The sequence below is a fragment of the Notamacropus eugenii genome, chromosome 6 (genome assembly GCF_028372415.1).
Source record: "Notamacropus eugenii isolate mMacEug1 chromosome 6, mMacEug1.pri_v2, whole genome shotgun sequence".
Lineage (NCBI taxonomy): Eukaryota > Metazoa > Chordata > Mammalia > Diprotodontia > Macropodidae > Notamacropus > Notamacropus eugenii.
Window position 1 is genome coordinate 380,077,080 of NC_092877.1, and position 20,882 is coordinate 380,097,961.

General features: G+C 48.2%; 1 protein-coding gene across 3 annotated transcripts in view; it reads left to right on the forward strand.

Moving 5' to 3' along the window:
- Positions 1-1,569: 1,569 nt before the first annotated feature.
- Positions 1,570-20,882, forward strand: part of LPP (LIM domain containing preferred translocation partner in lipoma) — a 666,236-nt gene continuing 646,923 nt past the window's right edge. For 2 of the 3 annotated variants that reach the window (XM_072618829.1, XM_072618833.1), the window contains exon 1: positions 1,570-1,780. The gene's annotated coding sequence lies outside the window, so the exon portion shown is untranslated. The remainder of the gene's footprint in view (positions 1,781-20,882) is intronic. The other variant, XM_072618831.1, reaches the window with a different exon arrangement.

Below are 20,882 nucleotides of genomic sequence, written 5' to 3' on the forward strand. Positions count from 1 at the left end.
GAGGTGGCAGTTGGAAAGGAGGGGCAAAGGACTGTCCAGGAACCATAATAATGGTCGGTCTGGGCTTCCCAGGTCTTGGGAGGCAGAGTGGCAAAAATGTTGCTAGTATTCTATCCTATAACATAACAGAAAAATAAACTGAGGACCCCAAAGTGCAAAACTTTAGTTGATCCAGTAAGTGCTGGCTCTTGGACTTCTCGGGAAGTTGGGGTTGGGGCAATAAGAATATTTATATCCATAGTTGTTCCATCAAGTCTGACTCCTTGTGACCCTATTTGGGTTTTTCTTGGCAAAGACACTGGAGTGATTTGCCATCTCCTTCTCCTATTACAGCTGAGAAGACTGAGGCAAACAGAGACGGAAGACCTTGCCCAGGGTCTCATGGCTAGTAAGGGTCTGAGGCCAAATGTGAACAAGGGTCTTTCTGACTCCAGGCTAGGCTCTATCCACTGCTCCACCACAGGCAGGGTCTGCTCCTCAGAGAGGGGGAATCCTTGGTCACAGAGCAGGAAGCAATCCCAGGCATCACCCAGATTTGAGGCGAACCTTCATTTTACAAATGAGGAAACTGAAGCTGGGAGGAGTGACTTGCCCAAGGTCTCCCTGGTGTAGGCTGTGGGAGGACTGGGGTTTGAGCCTAGGCCGTTTTTGTAGGCTCCAGCTCCGGTTTCTTTTCGCAGTAAATGTTTGCATGCTTCTAAGAAAACGAGCCTCTTCATACTTTAAAAACACTCTGCTTGTGGACAAATGAGTGGGGCTTGTCCTCTGGCTTTTCCGGGGACAGTCACCGGGCAGGCTTTCTGCAGCGGTTGGGCTGGTAAGGGGAAAGGTAAAGGAGGGGCAGGTTTATTTAAGCAGAAGATGGGGCCCGCTCCGCCGGGGAAGGGTAACCCTGGCCAATGTCATGCACTGCCCTTTGCCCATCGGCCCCTTCCACAATTGAGCCTCAGAGCTAAGGAAGACGAGGAGTGGGCTCTGCTGCAGAGCCACTGTGACCTCTGGCTTTTCATCCAGGGAGAGAGTTTGGGGAAGAAGGGTCCAGAGGGGTCCTTCCCGAGCTCCGGAGCACCAAACTCTGGGCGGGTGGTCAGGAGGAGACCCGGCCCCGGGAAGCTGGGAGAACAAGAAGCAGGAAGCGCCGGCCCTGGGATGACCTGGGCCCAAGTGGGGGCTCGGAATGGCCGGTCCAGAGCTCAGGAGCAGGCCCGCGCAGATGCCCGGTCATGATGGCAACTGTGCCCGAACTAGACGGAGGATCTGCTCGGATCCGGAAAGGCAGGATCGCTGGCTGCCCAGCGCCTTCCTCTTCCTCCCTCCTTCGTGGCCAGCCTCCCCTCCTCTTCCTCTCAGGAAGCTCGGTGGCCAGCCTCCCTGCCTCCAGCGGAGGCCACTGGGCTGCGCTGCCCCAGCCCCCCCCGCGCCCCCCCGCGGCTCCGGGGCCGGGTCGGGCAGGGGCACGCTCCTGCTCCAGCCCTTACAAGGACAAATCTGCCGAGGGGAAAGAAAGTCAGGAATTCGGGGCCCTGACGTCAGCCCCCAGCGCTCCGGGCACTCTCAGCCCGGGAGACTGGGGGAGGGGGTGGGGAGGGGATGGGATGGGATGGGATGGGGAGGGGGGGAAGGAAGGAAGGAGGGAAAAGCACCAACCAGCGGCGGCTCCGGCTCGGCTCGCCTGCCCAAGTTTCACTTTTTCGCTGGGGTTTGCTCCCTAGCCTTGGCTGAGGTTCCCCGGGACTAAGTAGCTTTAATAGAGCGGGCGGAGGCCGGCGTGCGCGGCAAGGTAAGGCCAGGCTCGGGCCAGGATGCACGGCGAGGGCAGAGGGGCGGAAGGGAGAAAGGGGCACAGCGGCCGGGGCGCCGCGCCTGCCCGAGCCGACCGTGCCAGGGCACAGGGGCACGGCCGTGGGCAGCGAGGGGTGCCGCCCGGCCCACGGTGCCCTCTGGAGGGCCGGCAGCCGGCGGGGCTGGGGACAATGCACGGGGGGGGAGGGGAGCCCCGGGGGCCGCCCGGGCACCACCCCCTGCTCCGCTCCCCTCCCCCGCCTCCTCCTCCTCCTCTAACCGCTGCTGCCGCCGTCGCTCGGGCCGCCTCCTCCCCGGCGAGGTATTGTTGCCAACCCCAGCTCCCCCTTCCCCTCCGGCCTCTCCCCCTCCCCTCCCCTCCCCTCCCTTCCCCTGCCTACGGCCGCTGCGCCCTCGCCACCCCCCTCCTTTGCAGCCCGGGACGCCGCGGGTCTGCTGGGCAGCGGCGCTAGCGCCTCCCGGGGGTGCCCGTGCCCGGGCCGCGCGGCTCCAGTGGCAAGGCCACCTCTGGCCCGGCCGCCGCACCTTTGCTTCCGAGGCAGCCTTAAGCCGCCGGCTCCCAGGGGCGGGCGCCTACCTCGGCGCGGGCCGCGGGCCCCGGGTCCCGGGGTAGCGGGTGGGGGAACCGGATGGCTGCATTCCGGGAAGTTCACTTCAGGGCCTGAGGGCTCCTGGGAGGGCAGGCTGGGGAGCTGAGGGGCCCCTCCCTGCTCCCCCAAGGCGCCCTGGGGTGGGGAGGTGGCTGCGTTCTGGGGTCCTCAGTGGGCAGGGCAGCTCCTGGGTCCAGGCTTTTTCTCCAGGGGCAGGAGCTCACCGTTTTATGAGCTGACTGGGGACCCTCCCTTGGGGCAGGACCTAGCCCATGCCCAAGGGCAGAGGGCAGCTGTGGGCAGCGCTGGTCCTGTTCTCCAAACTCTCCAGAAGTTAGAGAGAGGAGGCTGCATCATGGACCTGGGTTCAAATCCGTACCTTGCTGTAGGCTTTCTGTGTGGCCTTGGTCTAGGGTCCCTTCAGTGTTGGACCCCAGTTCTTGCCTGTAAAATGCAACGGTTGGACTCGGTATCTGTTATCCTGAACGGCTTCAGCCTAGGTAATATCCAAGAAAGTCTAAGAATTCCGGTCAGCTCCTCTGTGCCTAGAACTCAGCTCTCTGGGCATTCCGGGTTAAGATCAGTTCTAGAACATCACCTCGATTTCCTCTTGCCTTCCCTGCTGTCCTCCCTTTTCCTCTGCTTGTTCTATTTCCCCTTAATAAAACTGATTCACACTAAGGTGTTAGTGACTCCATGTGTCCTCTGCTTCTTGACATTTGCCCTTTAATGTTGGCTGATGAGCCTTGGCTACATTTAAATCAGAAAAGTGACTTGTCATGGTTTTATTTCAGGAATCCTCAACCAAATCCTTTGGGTACCCACCATCTCTGCTCCACAGGCTTGTTCCCACCTCCTCTGTCCATAGCTAAAATCCGCCCATTGATCTATGAGTTCAGTGAGTTGATCTGGGTCCCTAGAAAACAGGGAGATGGTTCTCCTGGACACTTCCCTTCCCCCACCCATTCCACCCTTTATTCTGCATGAGCTTCTTCAGGGTCTGAGATCAGCAATAGACTCCAGGGGCTAATCTGGAACTTTATCTAGTTATCTGCATGGGACGTAGAACGTATTCACTTGGCACTATAGATGGATAAAATGATGACTTTCAGCTCTCTGGAAGCATGCCACCTAGTATTTATTATTATCTAATCCTATTTGTGGTGTGGTTCTTATAGAAACATCCCAGGGATTCTGACTTCTATGGTTCTTTAGCTGGGGTCTGGTAGCTACTGAGAACTATTGTTAATGGAAGTATGGGGAGTGGGCGGTGCTTATTGGCCTCTGGAATCTAGAATATTCATGATTGTATGTGTGGGGGAGGGGCCCTATTCACTTCAGATTCTAGAATATCCATGGATGCATTCCAGTATACTCTCCCTTCACCCAGGTCAGTAAGTAGGTAGATGGATTGGTGAGTTCTGGTAGGTAAGAAAATCCATCATCCTTACCCAGGGTCTGCATCTGCTAGAAGTCTCAGAAAGAGAGGATCTCTTTGGACAGACCCAAAGTCCATTGCCTGGCCCATGCTCAATCAATCCACGGACATTTATTAAGTACCTACTCTGATGGGAGCTGAGGAAACCAGGACAGAAGTGAATGAATCCCTACCTGATTCTGGGAGCTCACAGTCTGGCTAGGAGACTAACAGGGCTACGTAAAAGATCTAAAAATGCCTCAAAGCCTGGGATTTGGGACCTGTTTGTGATCTGGTGAAGTTTAGGGACTCTGCAAAATAATACCTTAAAATGGATAAAATAAAAAATGTTTTCACAAAGGAAACTAGTTAAAAAAAAATTGAAGGGTCACATACCACAGGTCCCCCACTGTAAATGATTTGGGGGGAAGGGCAGAAGAAGCTGAGATAGGGATGAGTAGGAGGCCATTTGTGCTTTAGGTGAGCTTTGAAAGCCATGCTTGCCAGAGACAGAGTTTAGGAGCACGTGCATTCCAGGTAGTGGGAAGAGGCAGGTCAAAGGTATGGAGTGGGAGATGGAGTGGTGTGTATGAGGAACAGCACAAGGCCAGTTTGGCCTATAGAATGTGTGAAGGAGAGAATGCAGGAGAAAGCTGGAAAGGTATGGGGGAGCAGTTGGGAAAGTCTTTAAATACCATACTGACTTATTCCTGGAGGTATTAGGGAGCCACTGCTGTTTATTCAGAGGCTGGCTTCGCTGTTAAGAAATTTGTGTCACTTCTACGATGATGACGAATCAGAGAAAAACTCCAATGGAAAATTGAGCACAGCAATGTTAGGATTAATTTTTAAATACTCAGCCTAGTACTGTCAGTTGTCAAATGTGCTCTGTGCTAGGCACTTGTGAAACAAACAAACAAATGCCTGAAGCTTATCATGGGGGGAATGGCAGATTGGGGAGGGGGGAAAGAAGTATTTATAAGCTGAGACTTTGGCTGCTTATATAAAACTGATTTTCAAATCTTTGGGGCTGGCGCCAGAGAGAAGATACATAGGTTTGAAACAATTTAGCAACAGTATAACATTGCCAACATGAATGTTTCACGCAAGAAGACTACAATGTGTGTGAGGTTAGGCACTGGGGTTTGTGGGCAGCCAGAATGCTAGGGTTGGAGGTAGGATTTGAATGATGAGTAGATCTGCCTAGGTGGAGGGAAGAAGAAGTGGCTGGAGAGTAGCCTGAGCAAAGGTTTGGGATTGGACAGATGCTGGCTAGGCTGAAGGCAGAGGGAGGCAACCTGGCTCACTGGCAGAGAGAATCCTAGGAGCAAAGCCACGGCAGATGAGGTTGAAAAGGTATGATGAGCCCAGGTTCCAGAAGGATGGAAAAGCCAGACCCAAGAGACTGGCTTCATCTCACAGGCGACAGGCAACCTTGGCAGGCTTTTGAGCTCTGAAGGGAAAAGATGGAAATTGCAATTCAGGACAACTAACCTGGCAGCAGTTGTCCAGGATGATTGGGCAAGGGGGGGAATTGAAGATTGCTAACTCCAGAGTCTGGTGTGGGGAGAAAGGGCTGGGGTAGGGTGGAATCAGTAGCCAGTGACCTGGACAATCCATTAATCATTTATATTTAGCACTGGCACACAGTATATAATTTTTGTCGTAGGCTTCACTTTCTAATTATGTTTTGCTGAAGCTAAAAGTAATGTTCTTTTCCATTCCCTTAGCAAGTGGAACTGAAGAAAGGAGGGATCCAATAACTTAGAAATGGGTAGATGGTGGCAGGGCCATTATTATGATGTGCACTAATAATAGTTGTAAGAACAACAATTTAAGAAAGTGAATTTGTAGCTCTTTATGATTGACAGGCCTACCCTGGCCTGACCTTGGGGAAGTTTCCTTCCTTGGGCCTCAGTTTCCTCATGTATAAAACAGGGGTGTTGAGATTAGATGGTCTTATATTAGAAGTGGTCCTTCCATCAGAAAGCAGAGATGGTGCTAGTCTGGTTGCCAGATGAGGACACTGAGGCACAGGCAGGCAAAGGGACTTACCTGTCTGTGGCCACATGGCAATACAAAGTGAAACTAGAATTCAAAACCAAGTTGATTCTGACCCCAGTCACGCGGTCTATCTCCACAGCACTATTGACTTAACCTTTTGCTAATCAAGAAGTTAGATGATATATACCCACGGGAATGAAAAACTGACCAGCCTCTCCCTTCCTCTTATGTGCATCTGCCATCTCATTTAATTCCTTCCAGGACTGCAGAGAGAAACCACTTGGGCCTTCACCTCCTGTGCCACTTTGGCTCATGGCTTCCCACTCATTTGGCAGAGGGGAGTCCAACACCTAAAGAGCTCGGGCCTTTCTCTTGACATTGGGTGGAGACCAGTGGGATGGGGCCTGGAGGCTGCCCAGCACCCAGCACCTGGCAGACTGTGTTCTTTTCGGTTGAGACTTTTCTTAGATGGCCTCCTTTAGGCTTCTTCCTTTCCCAAAGGACTAAAACAACAATGAGATCCATAGGTATTTCTAAATGTTTTCTTCAGTATGCTATTTCTTCTTGGGGGTGGGTAGGTCTGGGGTCAGGCAGACTAGAAGGCTTATACTTTGGCTGCCACTGAGGCCTTGTGTGGGGCAGAGAAAAGGGGGCAGTGAGAGAGCTGCTGGGGCTGGGTGTCACAAATCTGGGAGTGAGTTCAGCTGTATCCCTGGGGCTGAATACCCATCTCCTCCTCCTTCCCCTCCAGCCTTAACTTCAGCCCACTACTACAGACAAACTGCTCTGTTTGCTGATTCAGGATATACCTCAGAAGTAGTTTTCTTTTTTCTTTAAAAAATTGTAGTTAATCATTCATTGATTTTAAATCATTAAATACAGAATGAGAAAAGAAAAAAAAAGAACTTTGCCATGCACACAGCAGAACATGAGAGGATTCAGTTTTTTAAACAAATATTTTATTGCTCCTAATTTCTCCTGACATCATTGACGTTCCATATGGCTCTTCATCATCCCTCTCTCCCCTACATACTCAAGCTTCCCTTCTAACAAAGAAATGCATTGTGACACCAAACAAACCAGCTATGTCTGGCATTGAATGCCTCACTCCACTCCCATAGACCACTACCTCTGTGCCAAGAAGGGGGAATGCTCTGCCCATTGGTGCCTCAGAGCCGTACCTTGTCCCTTGGTCCCCTTCAGAGGGCATTCAGTGTCATCTTCTGATCATTATGTACAGGATGCTCTGAGCTCTGCTGTCTCCCTCTTTAGATGCTTCCCACCTTCTCCCTCTTGACATCATAGACTTTAGACTGGGGAGGAAGCTGCCTTAGAGTCATCTAACCCAAGTCCCTTGGTTTACAGAGGCCCGCTTCTCCTTCTGGCTCCTGTGAAAGCTCACGCTGCTAACACTGACCCATTTTCCCTTCCACCCAGAGCCTTTGCATGAGCCTGCCTGCAGGCCAGGGACCTCCCTCCCTCCCCTTCAGTGGCCCTTCAGGCTGAACCTTGATGTCTGAGGCACCTCTGAGAAACCTTGCTTGACTCCTGGTCTCATTAGCCTTCTCTCCCTCCTTCAATTTTCTGGTCTTTGCTTTTGTGTGTGGAAACTGTGTCCCCCCTCCGCAACCCCAACCCCCAGGACAATGTCTGATCCTTAAAGGCAGGGCCTGTTCCATCATTGGGAGGGGCATGGCTCCTGCACCCTCTGTTCCTTTGGAAATGTTTATCAGCATCGGAGATGCAGTGAGTCTGTGAATGGCCTCCCCCATTAAGATCACACATCTTCTGAGGTTTGTCTAAAATCAAATGTGACATACTTTCCATGTCAAAGTGAGATACCGCTGCATAGTGGATGGGGCTGTGGAAACAATGTCAGGTTGGGAGTCGGAGGCCCTGGGCTTGAGTCCTGATTGTGCCCCTTCCTTGTGGATAATCTGGGCCCAACCACTCCCTACCCCATCCTTTGGCCTCATTTGTCTGAGGAGAGGATTGGATTCAAGGATCTCTGAGGGCCCTTTCATCTGGGAACTTGGATCCTAGGAAACTGCTGCCATCTTTGAAGGCCCAGTTCAGACCTGTCATCTTTGTGAAGGGTTCCTTCCCTGGCCACCTTAAGCGGATGTGATCTCCCATGGTAGGTGCCTTCTGGTTTCTGGACATTCACATCTCAGCTACTGATCCAGCTTTTAAACTTAAAAGGCAGGTAGAGAGGTGGTTTGCACAGGCTATGCCCAGGGTGGAAAGTCAACTATGGATTTCAGACAACCCTTGGGCTTCAACCCTTCCTCCAGGAAGCCCAATGTCCAAGCTAAGTTCCCCAGTTCAGCCATCCACCCTCAGGCTGGGCCTGGTCAGGGTCAGTCTGAGGTTTCTCAGAAGTTCTAAGAGCAGAATTACCTCTTCCATGGTGGGTGGAGAGGATGACTTCTGGAATGGTTGTGAGCCCAGTACACTGCAGGAATGCATGGTAGGCCTGATTTTTAAGGCAATAACAAGCTCCTCTTCTAACAAAATCCTATTGCTAGACTTCAATTAGGGTGTGGAGTAATCAGTCAAAAAGCATTTAGTAAGGCTCCTATTATGTGTCAGGCCCTGTGTTAAGCCCTGGGGATACAAAGAAAGGCAAAAACCATCCCCACCTACAAAAGCTCCCCATCTAATGGGGGAGACTGTCAGCAATGTTGTACAAATAAGATAAATGCGATATCCGAGGGAAAGGCTTCATACTGAGGTGACCTCAGAAGACCTTTTCAAGAAGGTGTAACTTGAAGAAAGCCAGGGAATCCAGGAGGAGGAGATGAGGAAGGAGAGCCAACCAGGGCAAAGACACGGAGATGGGAGATCTCAGTGGTAAAGAGGGGAAAGTCAAATGGGCCAGTAACTGTAAAGTGCTTAGCACAGGGTCTGGCAGATGGTGCTATATAAATGTTAGCCTTTCTTTTTATTAAGAGCAGCAAGTTGGCCAATATATCTGGATCATACAGTACTTGGTGAGATGTATAAAGACTGGAAAATTAGGAAGGGGCCACACCAGAAGGGCTTAAAAACCAGAGAGCATTTTATGTGGTAATGGGATATTGCCATCAAAGCTTATTGAGCAGGGAAATGCCATGAGGGCTGGCCAATGCAATTGTTTGAGGTACAACATCCAGAAGGAGGGAGGGTTTTCCAGCTGGCAGGAGGAGCACAGTGAAAAGCCCTGGGAGGAGAGGTGGGATGCTGCCTGAGAGGAACACCAAGACCACCCAGACTGACTGAGCCATACTGTGCCTGGGAGGAACAAGGCTGAAGAGGGTTGCAAAGGTGGATTAGGGAATGGGATGAAAATGTCCAACAAAGGAGATCTTAGTTGATTCCAGAGGTAATTGGGAGCCATTCACTGAGTAGGGGAGTGTCAGGAAGGTTGGATGATGACGTGGTTTCAACTCCAGCATCTCATGAAATCCCCACTGAGGGGTCTTGTGACTATCCTGCCTGAGTACTCACTGTTGGGATCTCTGAAATACTAAAAGAGACAAGAGGAGATGAAATACTCTCTTTTGGGAAAAGGGTTGTACTGCCTGGCTTTTCATCTCTTTCTTATTCTTCTATCCCCTTCTCATTTCTCTGCCAACCTTAAGGTAGGAGTTAGGGTTAGATAAGGGGGGAGATTGCTGAGGGGCAGATTTAGGTCATCAAAACTGCCCCAAAGGGAAAGGGCTGCTTTGAGAGGTGAGGGGAAAGGGGTTTCCATTCACTGGAAGTCTCAGCAGAGGCTGTACATTTGTTGAAGTACAGGTTGGACTAGTTGTCCATGGGCATCCCTGTTGACTCTGAGACTCTGCCACGCCATGACTTGATATAAGGTCCATGTCCCAGGAATGCATCAGCTGAGGCTTTGCTTGAGAATGCCTCAAGAATAGGATGACAGACCTGGAAGGGGCCTTAGTGGAAGTTGGGTCCAAAGCCCCCATTTTATAGATGAACACACTGAGGCCCAGAGGGAAGTGTAAAAGTTGGACAGACATGCCCGATTCTCCTGCTGTGGGAAGCTCTGTGGGCCCAAGGATGACATTCATTCCAGTATTCTCCCCATTGGTCCAGGTGGTCACTCCTCCTGTGCTAGGTTATATGCAGGGAGCAGGGTGGGCCAAGACTCATCTCTGCCACTAACCAGTTGTATGGCCTTGGGAGAGTCCCTTCACTCTCCACACCAGTAAAAAGAGGGGGTTGGAGAAAGCCCCTAAGGCGCCTCCACCCCCAAATCCACAACCCCTCTGAAGACTAGTCCAAAAGGTCCAACTTGGAGCCTTGCTTTATCGTGTTTCTCACAATTCCCACTTGTCCCCAGCCCCAGAGCATGCTGACTTCCTGCTGACTCCATGCTGACTCCTTGTCTCTTTTGTGGTATGCACAGCCCTCTTTTTGCTTGCCTCAGGTTTGGAGGGGCCACTGTCTTTTTCCAAGCACCAGTCTGTAGCCCCATGACAAGGCAATCCCTTCTCACCAGTGTATCACCATTGCTTTGGTGCTGAGAGGGTTTATAGTCACAAGCAGCCGTGAGCCTTCAGCCATAGATAATTTTTCACCATCATTCTCTTTTTTTAATGCAATTTTATTTTTTAATGAACAAAACATTTAATTTCTCTTCCTCATTTGAAAAAAAGAAAAATAAAAAATAAGACGCATACATAATTAAATAAAATCAATTTTAGACATGTATATAAATATGTACATGTACATCTGTTTGTATGTATGTCAATATGTCTCATTCTGGCCTGTGAGTCCACCACCTCTCTGGCAGGAGGTGGGGAGCCAGCATCGTTTTCCTAGTCAGTCTTCACTTCAGTGAAAGGAAACAGGTCAGAGTGTAGAGAGAAGATATTCCCAAATCTCTGGGATGGCCTTGATCTGGAGATCGGACTGGGCTGCGCCTAGTGTAGTCACACCTAGGCCTTGTCTGGCCCTCCGTTTATTCACCCTCTTAACCCCCAGCGTTATTATTTGAGGATAAATCCTAAGGGTTTGTTCAGTATCCTGCTTGAGAGACAGATACAGGTCATCATGGTTAGATGGTGCCCCAGCTAACTTCCCTTAATGAATGAGCTCACCTTATTGAAGGCAGAATTGGATTAGAGGCTTGATCGGGGAGGTTCAGTATTCAAATGCATGAGAAATAGAAGTTCTCTCTCACTGCCCACCTGCTCACAGTGCTTTGGGAGTTACTAGAGAAAGCAAAGATGAAGAAAGTGGGTGGGGTTGGAGAGAGAAAGAGAGGGAGAAGAGAGGGAAGGCGAAGGCAGAGAGACAGACAGGATGGGGACAGAGAAACAGAGACACACAGAGAGAAGGAGGGAGGGAGAGACAGAGAGAGAGAGAGCCTCGTTTGCCACTGTCAGACTTTTGCCCCCTGATTCTTCATGTGCTTATGTGTAGAATTTCCACCAGGGGCTCTGGAAGCTCCTGTAACCCGAACTTTGCCACTGAATCACATAATTTGAGTTGGAAGGGATCTCATGGCCATCTTGTCCCACCCATACAAAAAAAGAATCCTCATATGATGTCCAGAGCAAAGGTCATCATCTAGGCTCTGCCTGAAGACTTCCAAAGACAGGGAACTCACTATCTGCAAAGGCACTTGGGGAAGTTTTTGCTGTTATAATGCAGTTTCCTCTGCTTCCTGACTATTCCAGTGAGGTCTGACTGGCATTGGCCCTTCCTGTTCTGGGGAGCACTGCCTCGTCTTAAGCTGCCCAAGACACTGTTTCCTTTTTCGTCTCCCACTTCACACTGATGATTCATTGAGCTGCAGTCCACAGCCCCCACCCCTGCTCCTCAGATCTTTTCTATTCCTTCTATCTAGGCTCATCCATTTTATACATATAAAATGATGAACTTGATTTTGCTCGGTGCAAGGCTTTAAGTTCAGCCATGACTATGTGCCTGCTGAAGTAGCTTCTGGCAAGGGGTGGGGGCGGGGGGGAAGGGAGAGGCATTGTGGAGTGGATGAGCATTGGTGGGGGGACCATGAAGTCTGGATTGAAATCCTGGCTGTGACCATAAATAAGCAAGTTACCCAACTCTGCTCCATGCGCCCTTACTGGAAAAATGGGTACAATCCTATCTCGTTCTCCTGTCTTGAGGCTCCTGGTGGGGATTGCCCAAGTATGACATGAACATAATGACTGTTTGGATCAAATTGCTCTAAGAATTTGGCATGGTAGTGGAGCTGCCCCCTCCACATCAACATCAGAACTGCTCCTTTGTGACTTGGCAGATGGGCTTTGAGGGCAGTCGTGGTCTGATCCAACTCGATTGAATAAGCACCTACTATGCATGAGGCAGAGTGACTTGGAAGCAAGGTTCTTCCCTTTTCTTAGTGTCCCAGATAAGTGTCTGAAGCTCTAAAAGGCCCAGTCTCTGTTGGTAGAGAGAGTTTCTTCATTGGGAGACCAAAAAAAAAGGTAGAGAAGGATATGCAAGGCCCTCAGTAAGGCTCTGGGGATACAGTCAATCAACCATCAATCGACAAGCATTTATTAAGTGCCTACTGTGTGATAGCCACTGTGCTGTGTCTCTGAGGGATGCAGAGATGAGAGGGAAGCAGTTCCTGTCTGAAAGCATACTTTCTATGGGGGGGAACCACTATGTGTATAGAGAAGTATGCTTGGTCATTTAAAGGAGAAATCACTTTGAGTTGGCAGATTTGGGGAGCCCCTCCTAGAGAAGGGGCACCCCAGCTCTTCTTTTAAGGAAGAAAGTGATTCCATCAGGTGGAGGGGAGCAGGTAGGGGATTCCCCACATTGGGTGGGACGTTTTCAAAGACTCAGAGGTGGGGGATGCCGATGAGTCTTTCAAAACTTGGCTAAGTTGGTCCAGAGAAGACAGAAACGCAGGTTTTGCCCAGGCCTGTGAGAGAAGCATCTCAGCTCCATAGATCCTGTGAGAACTTGTACTTCCTCAGCCCATCAGGAATCTAGCCCAGTGACTGTTTGTACTGTGACAGTCAGACAACGGTGGAGGGTACCAGTGGATACCAATATTCTTCTTTGTTTCCTCAAAGAAAGGCAGGAAATAGGATCCCTGGGTCAGGAGCATTCACGCTCCCTTGCTCCACTTCTCCATCCCCAGTTTTAGCTTCTTTTTGTATCAAGAAGTGGTTGGTGGTGCAGTGGATAGAGCCTGGCCCTGGAGTTAGGATGATCCATCTTCCTGAATTGAAGTCTGGACTCAGGCACTTATTATCTGTGTGACCCTGAGCAAGTCACCTGACCCTGTTTGCCTCAGTTTCCTCATCTGTAAAATGAGCTGGAGAAGGAAATGGCAAACTGCTCCAGTCATTTTGCCAAGAAAACCCTAAATGGGGTCATGGAGAGTCAGACATGAGTGAAATGATTAAATCAATAAATGGGACAGAATGGGATTCCTTGAGTAGGTAGAGGATTGAGGTCACCTCATGATGTGAGAGGGGGTGAAGGAGGAGAGAATGACAGGAGGTGCCTGAGTGATAGGAGAGGAGAGGGGCTCCCAGTGGATTCCAGATGAGAAAGTAGAGAGGGGATCATACTGGGTTTGAGGAGGGATGTCTCAATGGAGAGGCAGGGAGGGCCCATCTGAGCTGGTGTCACCTAAATTTCAGATGGGTTTGAGAGGACAGAGATTCCAGAATGATAAGGTATGTGAAAGAAGGAGTCAGCTCTTGCAGGATCTTACAGTTGAGGGGATATTTTATGGGTAAAAAATCTGAGGCTCAGAATGGTATCAGAGGATTATAGATCATGGATCACAGATCTGAAGGTGGTAGGGAACTTAGAAATCATCTAGTCTGATACCCTTATTTTACAAATAAGGAAAGTGAGGCAGTGACTTTCCTGAGACCCCTGGAGTAGAAATACCAAAGGTAGGATTTCAAGCCAGGTCCTGTGGCCCCAAAGCCAGCATTTTTTTCTGCTAGATTTCTTACCTGTGTCTTCTTAGAATCTGGACTTTTTTCTGTTCTTAACACAATACACTTTGAATTGGAGGAAATTCATTGTGGGCTTCATTCATTCTCTTCTGAGGAACAGTCTGTGAATACAGACTGGAGTCATAGCCTGATGGGAAGAATCCATGAGAGCTGGAGGTCTGAGAACCTCTTTTGTTATCCATAATTCCTTACAGACTGAGACACTAGCCACCACTGTCACCCTGGAGTAGGGGAGGAATAGGAGAAAATTCCTTGGCTGAGCAGGGACTGGAGCTCACCTTTGTGAGGTCCCTGAGCCCAGGGCTTATTTTAGTCATTGAAATCTCTGAGAAGACGTCTTTAGATAAGAGGACAAACAGTTTCCAAGGCTGCTTGCAGCACATCTTTATTTGCTCCATCAGGTGGATTAGAAAGGGGCCTTGGATAGATCTGTGAGCTCATTGTTGGAGACTCTCTTCACTGGTTCAGAACCCAAACCATTATAGGATCCTCTGTAACTGCCCACCTCCTTCCATCAATCCAGTTTGGCAGGGGTGGAAGTGGGGCTGGGGTGCGGTCAAGAGGGGCAGAAAATGTGCCAAGAGTCTTTTGATGTTGTATAGATACCAACGATCAGTCCTTTGATAGTAACATGTTGCAGCCTGCTTCCATGCACCTCTCCATTGGAGTTTTGGGAGCCTTGAATTTGGCATCCTGCATCTCAGGAGCCATCATCCATAGACAGTTGGTAGAAGAAGGTCAGTATTAACAAAGACAGGCTTTTGTTTCAGAGAGAAAATTCTGGGCATTAAATAGAAACACTAATACTTAGGGATTTGTCATGTTGGATCTAGTTGAATATCTAAGCCATGTGTGATAGCCAGTAGCTTATGGTACTACAGATAAATTAAATCGATACAAATATATTTCTTAAAAAAGTAATCCCTAATTCAGACTATTTACTAATTCAATGCTACAATGCTTTGTATACAAAGCCTTTCCTAAGCTCATCAGCTGCTAATGCCCTCCTCTACACAAATTTTGGTTTTGTGTTTATCTTCCATGCATTTTATATGCGATTATTTGGATAAATCCTGGTTTGCCAAAAGAATTTCAGCTTCTTGAAGATAGGAAATGTTTTCTTTTTGTCTTGATTTAGTCCGATGCTTTTTGATTGGTTTCCTGTATTTCAGCCAAAAACATATTTTAGATATATGTGGATATATATGTAGATATGTATGCATGCACATGTATATATACATACATACATGTATATACAGAGGAAACTCATGTGTGAATGCATGCATGTATGTATACACACATTTTTGTTTAGAACTTTAACCACGTGATGCTTGGCCCAGTGACATTTTGAGCACCTTTTCAAGCACGTTTCTTTCGCCTCCTCTTTTCCGCCCCCTCCATGAGTTCCTTATTCCTTCGAGGTCTCTCTGACTTCTCTTTCGAGCTGACAGCTCTCATCTAAGTGCTGCCTAATCAGCTGGTGCAGTGGTTAGTCTTTATCTCTGTAAAGGAAGGGAGGGAGTCTGCTGATACTCTCCCTCCCCCATCTCCCATGCGGGATGGGTCAGAATGAAATGCAGAATATTGGACTATGATACTGCTAGGCTGGTGCGTTGATTGATTTCTGGTGGCTCACTCAGCTTCCGTGTTGGCTCGATAAGAGAGATTGTGGATCTCCCAACAGCCCTGTATAAGAACTAGTACATTAAGAAAGCTAATCTCCATCAGTTCATATTTGCCCAGTGCCTCCCCAGGTTAACAGAATGGAAAATTGGATCTGCAGCTGGGCTCTCCCTAGAAAACGGTGGAAGTGATTCCAAATTGTGTTGCTGCAGCCTCTACCAAAATGTTTCTTAGTGACAAATGCTTATGTTTTTAATTGAAAGCAAATTCAGGGGAATTTTATTGTAAGAAATGTTTGCCAGTGTTTCCAATGCTCTTCGAGATTGGAGACATCCTAGAAGTTAACAAAAATGGTGGGGTGGGGGAGGGAGTCCTAAGAGTGCTCTGAATAAGTTATGCCTGTCTTATAGGGTTCTAGTATTCAATAAACTTTCTACAATCAGGTGGCAAATAGTCAGGAAGGCATAGATGCAAATTCTATGTCCAACATTTACTAGAATGAACCTTAGCAGCAGTGTAACTGCAGGCCAGCTGTGTGACCTTAACTTTGATTTCCTCATCTGTACAATGGGAATGATGAACCCTCAGGTTTGGTGGGCCTTGGGTTCCTGATCTGTAAAAAGAGTACAGTGATACCTGATGGTCACAGTAGTGGACCTCCTATTGAAAGGGACCTCAGTGGTTACCCGGACCAACCCATACCTGGGAGGAATCTCTGTTACAACATGCCCAGGTAAATGTGTATCCGCCACCTCCCAGGGCAGTCCATATCACTTTGGGGCAGTTCTAATTCTTAGGAAATTCTTTTAGACCTCTTTGAGCTTCTACATATTTCTTCTGGCTCTGTCTGGGGCTGAACAGGACAAGTTGGGGCCCTCTTTCCTCTCCTAGCTTTCAAATACTTGAAAGCAGCTGGGATGTTCCCCTGAATTTGCTTCTCTAGGCGAGACACCCCCAGGTCTTTCAGCCCAGGTTTGTAACTCAGTCTCATCATCTTTGTAATGAGACCCCTAGCACTTTCTTCACAGGATTGTTAGAGGCTTGAAATGTCTATAAATCTTAAATCACTGTTAGGCAGATATTGCTACTGATAATGATGAGAGCAACTTTTTTTTTTTTTTTAAGACAAGCCTAGATTGGTAAATCCTTACTTCTGAAGATGAATATTGTCTCCCTTGACTGTGGCTTAGCAGGGTCCAGCCTAAACATTCTCTGGAGGGAAAGGGGTGAATGAGATAGCCCCTGCCGGCTCTAGGCCACACTGATACATGACCTTTCACCTCATTCTGTTTATTCCCGGACAACTCTCACATACTTGCCAGTCCTTCCACAACTGTTACTGGTGTGGCTTTCAGTAAAGTAGGGGAACAGAGGTAAGAGACTTCACTATCAAAGAAAAAATCCTCCATTTTTGTTTAATAAGGCAGTTATCAGAAGGTAATAAACTCTCAGCTAACATGCCCAAGTGTCTTAGTGAAGGATCCTTCAAATTCTTTAAAATCCAGCTTGTATAAAATCAGTTAGCAGCACCCAGGCTCTCACTGGCTGGGTGAGATTTAATAGAACTCCAGTTAAACATTTATTGCTTATTTAATTCAAAATTAACTTAATCACCACAGTTGGTAACAACCACTGAGTATTTAATTAACATTCAGCAAACTACCTTATTAAGTCTAAATTGGATCCAGGCTGGTCTTGTTTATCCCCTTTGGTTTGCAAACACTGGTTTCTTCACCTCCCACCCCAGAAGGCCTTGGGTGTTCCCAGCAAACACCGCAGAGAGCAGCCAGGGGGGCTTTTTACTGTTCACTTTTCCGTTGTCCTCTGGACACTGACAAGAGGTAGGGATAGAGCAAGATGAGTGAGAAGAGAGGCAGAACTGGGGGGGGGGGGGGATGGGTGTTGTTCGTAGTAGTGATTCTGGATTGACTGTGATAGGCGTTGTAGCCCATGTGTATGCCTGGTGGGGTCCGGGTGGTCAGAATCTGGATCTTTAGTGACTTTCTAGGCACACTCCAGTCTTTGGTGTTTGGTGAATAATATCTTGGTAGCTGTCCCCTTTGCAGGGGATGGTGGGGAGGGTATACTTAGCTTCCTTTTGAGGACTAGTTATCAGTGGTAGACCACCCCAGATTTTCTCCTACACCCAACACAGCACAGGCAGGTGAGGAAGAGCCTTGGGTCTGGTTGGCTCATCCGAGCTGAGGGAGGCCTTGCTCCTGGTCTGACTGCACAATAGTGTGCATAACCTTCATAGACACATTCCAGTTTTACACCTGTCTCCCTTCCTCCCTTCTCTGTCCTCCAGTCGTACATTTTCCTTCCACAACATGCTCCATCTCCAGAACCCAGGTATTTGCATAAAACTGATCCCACCAACCTTTGGTACTAACTGAGAAACAGGGAATTTCAAGTAAACAAGAAAAATGCACCTATTTAGTTTATCTTTTCATCTGAGATTTGACTACAACATTCAAAGGGGCAATAACATGAGTCTTTTTTGGAGAGTGAGTGATTGCTTGTTATCATCATATGAAATTATTAGTATAGTATATTGTTTATTATTATTAATGGTATTATTGGTTATTGAATTAATATTAAGTGCATCCTGATTACCCTGAATTGTCTATGCAGATGTCTTTTCTGTGCTGGCGATGCTTGCAGTTGGACCCCCTTGGGTGATTCCAACTTCTGATCCCTCAGCTCTCTTCGCATGCTGTTGGAGGGGACAGTGGGCTGGATGGGGTTAGGAAGATTTGGCTTTGCATCCTGACTCTTTCATTTGTCGCCTCTGTACCACCGAGGCACTTACGTTAGTTTACTTACGCATACGATGAAGAAGGATGATCTCCCTGATGACTTCTATGTAGTCTTGGACTCACAGAATTTTAAAGCTGGCAAGGATCCACACTTAGCCTAATGCCCCATTTTATAGAGGCGGAAACTGAGGCTCAGAACGGAAGTTGTTTTGTCCAGGAGGGAAGCTAGTCACATGGGCCCTACTGTGAGCCAGGTGCACTACAGGAATATGATCTCATTTGCACCTTTCAGGGTCTGATAGCTGGTCACCTGCAGAGCTGGAATGTCAATCAAGGTTGTCCAAGTTCCCATTCAAGGGCCTTTTCCCTGTCACCATTTTGACTCAGTAGACTTCCAACTTTTATTTATGAGTAGTGATAAAGGCCAGCCCAGTCCCACTTTCTAGGGATAGAAGTTGTCCCAGAGCCACAGCACGGACTTCCAGGTTCAGAAGGACTGGTCCTTCAAGTTGAAGAGAATGACCAGGGTAGAAATCCTTGGTCACCTTGCTTCACAAGCCTCCAAAGCAAGTCTTTCTCCCTTTGAGGTATAGGTATTCCAAAAAAGTTCATCTTGGCAGAAATAGCCTGGATACTTTGTGTACCCCCAAGGTTACTAGTGGGACAGTATGGCATCATATAAGACACTCTGCAAACCATAGAAGGTTCTAGCATCAAGTTCAGTCTAACAGTGAATGAAAAGACATTTGTTAAGAGTGTGCTGTATGACTAGCATTGTGCTAGAGCCCCCAAGCCAAACACAGCCTCTGCCTTCCAAGTGCTGCCATTTTAATGGGGAAGGCTATACTCAGAGAGGGGTGTTTGGGTTTGAGGAGAGAGCTAGACCCAGCCAGAAACACTGATTCTGTGTCTACTGTGTCCAAAGCCCTTTGCTAGATATTCCACATGCTGAAGGAAGACAAACCATCCCTTGGAAATGTCAGCTAGATTGTAGTGTTCAAAGAAGGGGTGACAAGCAGAGCAAAGGAAAGAGAACCCCAAGGCTTCCTGAGAAGGGCTGTGACATTTGGTTGACCTTCACGGAGGAGTCTGAGAAGTGACTCCAATCATCTTCCTAAGGCTCTCCTTTCCTGTACTTGGGGTTAAAAATAATTCCAACCTTTCTTTTCTGGCAGCTTGTCCTTTGGATGTTGGGTGCCTGTCTTGCTTGAACACTCCATCTCCTCCCCCCCCTTCCCCCTCACCCCCAGTCACTTTGAAAACCTTCACCAGGGAGAAGATGGATTTCTGCATCGGGTGATGTGTCCTTAAAATAAAATGATTCTCAGTATCAACTGGGCAGATTTCTTGGGTTATATTTCCGGTACAGCGAGTGCAGAGACATTTCTCTGTTGACATTCTTTCCTTTGGGTCACCTGTGGGGTTTTTGACTAGGATCAGAGCTCAGTCTATAGACATCCAGTTTCTCAGCATGTTACACCTGGGGAGTGGGGGGGCAGGCTGGGGACTCAGATTGTCCTCCTCAGAAGAGGTCATTATCCACCCAGGGCCCATTGGCCTGCAGCTGGATGAAGCCATGGGTTTTATTCCCACTTCCTTTCTTGGACTTTTTTTTTCTTGTGAAATTCAAGACATCTCTACTGCTCTTCTGTTTCCTCCATTCTATTTTCTAAACTGTATCGCTCCAGGTACACATAACTTTTCTTCACTGTTGTTGTTTTTCAGTCATGTCTGACTCTCTCTGACCCCTTTTGGGGTTTTCTGGGCATAGATACTGGAGTGATTTGCCATTTACTTCTCTGACTCATTTTACAGATGAGGAAACTGAGGCAAATGGTGATATGACTTACCCAGGGTCACATGGCTAGTAAGTGTCTGAGACTGGATTTGAACCCAGTCCTCCCGACTTTGGGCCTGGCACTCTATCCACTGAGGCACCCCACTATCTCTTCAGTTTAAAAAGCCTATTTACTTAGGGTTACATGACTCTGGTCAGATCCATTCTTTCCAACCCTCTTTAGGTGTACTCCTGTGACAGCTTGTATTTTAAGTTAACCTCCTGAAAAGGGTGGCAGTATGGTTCAGTGGAAAGGGAGCAGGACTTAAAGTCTGGGTTCAAATCCTGACTTTACCACTTAATAATAGCTTCTAGCACTGAAGCTTCTTGGGAACTCATTTTCTTCTACTGTAAAATTAAGAGGATTGGGCTGTGCTCAGTCTAGGCTCCTATCAAACCCCATTCTCATTTCATCACCATCTTCCTAAGGAGCTGGGTCACTTTTCAAGATCTGGTTGACTTCCAGTGGCAACAGGGAAAGACATGCCATCTCTGGCCTTACACTCTTGGGTTTCTTGCCCAACCTTACAACTTAAAAGCTAACAAGCCCTCATAGGAGCAAATTATAATGGTGGCCCATGACCAATGGGATGCCAGATAGATGTTCTAGGATGATCTTCAGCTTCTCCTGCAAATTCCTTATTTATCAAGTGTTCTTGCATTTCTGGAGATGAGGTCCAAAGCCAGGTCTCTCTAAATGTTCTTAGGGTCCTGGTCTGTGAAGTGTTTGGACCTCCTAGCTGGAGAATAGGGAACTGGTTCACAAGATCTTGGTCTTCCTTCCCCAAAGGAGATCCCTGGTGTGGTAATGGAGGCTATTTTTTGGGAGGAGTTCTTCTGGGCTAGAAAGAGATGGAGTTGACTTTTGTGATGGGGAAGAACCTGGTGAGACTGATGTGT